Genomic DNA, 2,922 nt, shown 5'->3' with positions numbered 1-2,922 from the left:
ACCTCCAAATCCATGAATTCAGGCACAGTTGACCACTGTTGACTTTTCTGACTGATAGATGAACTGGCTGTGCATTGATCAACTTGATCCTCAAACTCCTGATGAAATGGATCAATGATGAAACCCTAGCTTCCATAAGCTCAATATAATCATAAAATGATCCTCATATCCATTGAAAACCTCATCTTCTTCACAAGCCCTGACTGGCACAATTCAACTGATTAGGGTTGACCAGAGGTCAAAACCCTAATCCCAAGGAATCTGATCAAGCATTATGAATCTCTTGGTGATGACAAGACCATGATGATGATGATGTACCATTTCAACCAAGATGATGCTCAACCTCCTTGAGGAACCATGAAACCCTAATTGATGCACAACCCTCAGATGGCTAGTGATCAATTCAATTAAACCTTCAGCTTGAATCTCAACCTCTTTATCTTCTGATCAAGACCTAGGAGAATGACTTGCTCAATGTAGCCACATGATATGCAAATATGCAATGCCTAATGACCTAAAAAATGCAATGCAATATGCTAAGCTAGTCCCCAGAGAGGAGGGCAAATTTTGAGGTGTTACACTATCTATTCAATTCTAGTCTTAATGTTTCAGAATGTTAGTTAAACTTGAAGCTGAATTGCTAAGATTTTAATTGCACACAACAGGTATAAGCTTGAAATTTAAGTGAAGTAAGCTAAAAATGACTTAATGTGTTTTTGTGGCTAAATTAAACTGCTGTGGATTGAATTACTAAGGTTGCTTTACAGGTGCACAGTCTACTCCGATATGCGTTAAAAAAAGTATTGAGAACTGTCGTCAAATTGTGTAGTCACTCGGAACAAGGCTTAGAGTTTAGAACTTAAATGCGATGTAAGGAACATGCTTCTATTTTCTACAGAATTATTGGTTTAGCAGTTTTTGATGACAGTTTATCTTATACCATCTAATCATGCATATCCTCAATTCCTCATATTTCAAAGACACGAAGTCAAATACACTTACAATTGCATTGCTCTTGCTCTAAGACTCTTTCCGTGCTACTTTGACGTTGATCCATCTATCCAAATCAAATATCAATAACATCAATAACATCATTAGGTAATACATATTGTTGCCATCAATGTATTAATGTAAAATTTATAAACAATTAATGGAAGGGTTATAATACTGCACTATTTTAAAACATATTTTGCACACAATAATACATGTAAGACTTAAAAAGAAACATGTAAGACTTTTGGTAGAAACATGTAAGACTATGATACCTTATTTGTTTAATTTGCCAAGGCAAGACTAGCCACTGATATGAGAACTGAAATATCACCTGCAACTACAACCAGTTTAATTGTTATTAATAACGGATCGCAGAAAACCGGATACATGAAATATCAGATAACATAGCAGGAAAAAAAACTGACATAAAACTCAATATTTATAACATAAACCAAAAAAGAAACCGACATAAAACTCAATATTTCAAACAACTAACAACGCATAATGTATAGTAGCTTATGTTGCGGGAAAGAGATGAAGGAACAGAGTGAAAACAAAGCAAAATCATGAGTTGTGTCTTTACCTAAGTTCCAAAAATCACGGTTCATGCAGGGGTAGCAAAAGTCACATTCCAGTTTCCAAAGATCAACCCAAAGTAATCAAATATTATGCACAAATCAAGTTTTTAAGTTAGAGAGTTAGAGAGAACAAAGAGATTCATCGAAACAACAACAATATAAGCAAAAAAACACAAACTCTAATCACCTGTAGAGTGAGAGAACTGGTCCAAAGCCTTTAATCACCTGTAACAACAACAATCATCATAAACCCTAAATTAAAAACCTTAGATTCAGAAACCCTAATTAAAAAATCCTAACTAAGAGTGATTTAACGGAGAGTGTGTGAAACTAAGAGTTACTAACTGGAATGAAAGAGTGAAAGATCTGGAACGAGTGGAGTGAGGGGAGTGAAAGATCTGGAACGGGTGGAGTGAGGGAACGAGAGAGTGAGAGAGTCTGGAAAGGAAAAACGAGAGTGAGGGAACGAGAGAGTGAGAGAGTCTGGAAAGGAAAAACGCTGCGTTTCGTAGATGGGCGGGTCTGGGTACCCGTGGGTCCATTTTTGGTACCCGACCCGTTCTTTTGAACCCCCTTTAACCCGGTTTGGTAACCCGGTTGACTCGTTGGCCCGATCCAACTCGCCCAAATTCTTTTTTTTTCCGGGTTTCACCGGGTTGGGCCGGGTGGTCGGTTTATGTCCACCCCTACAGGTAGCTATTTGCATATGAAAAATATCATCTTTGAAAGTGATTCACAAAGACTAGTCCGAGCTATCTACTCAAATCATATCGATGGTTCGGAGTTTCATTTCACTGTTAGATCTATTAGAAATTGGTTACATATCAACCACAACTTTGAGGTAAAGTTTATAAAGCGCCAAACGAATTAGGTTGTCCACCCTCTTAATATGGCGGTCAATTCTTGGTCTAGACGTAGTGTGTAAAATTCAATTCCTTCTTGTATAGAATAATTTTTTATTAAAGAAATTTAGTGAGTTTGTTTTGGTGAAAAAAAAAACTAAAATATATGTAATAAAATATTGAATATTAAAAATAATAATAAATAGAAGAAGAGAGAGAAAGAGATATAAATGTAAATGAGATATTTGAAGAGAAAATGTTGAGAGGATTCAAGTGATCTATATAATCATTATGTTTCAAGGTTGGAATCTCAATTTTGTCTTATAAGAGAAAAAATCACACATATGGTAGGAGAAGTGATATTAACCCTTTATAATATTCTAATCTTAATGTATGGATTCGCGAACCAAAATAACCAACCGTGATACATGTGAACTGTTTGGACCGGATCCATCACTCATTGGACTTGATTTGCCGCCCGCAGGACTCCCCTGCCATCGTTGAACCCC

General features: G+C 36.3%; 1 long non-coding RNA gene across 1 annotated transcript; it reads right to left on the bottom strand.

Moving 5' to 3' along the window:
• Positions 1 to 966: 966 nt before the first annotated feature.
• On the bottom strand, positions 967 to 1,777 carry LOC127107846 (uncharacterized). The gene is made up of 3 exons (XR_007795832.1): positions 1,577 to 1,777; positions 1,266 to 1,330; positions 967 to 1,057 (listed from the first exon to the last, which is right to left on the bottom strand). It is a non-coding gene; the product is annotated as an uncharacterized LOC127107846 (long non-coding RNA).
• Positions 1,778 to 2,922: the final 1,145 nt, after the last annotated feature.

This window comes from Lathyrus oleraceus, chromosome 7, assembly GCF_024323335.1.
Source record: "Lathyrus oleraceus cultivar Zhongwan6 chromosome 7, CAAS_Psat_ZW6_1.0, whole genome shotgun sequence".
Classification (NCBI taxonomy): domain Eukaryota; kingdom Viridiplantae; phylum Streptophyta; class Magnoliopsida; order Fabales; family Fabaceae; genus Lathyrus; species Lathyrus oleraceus.
This window is presented reverse-complemented; position numbering and strand designations above follow the sequence as displayed.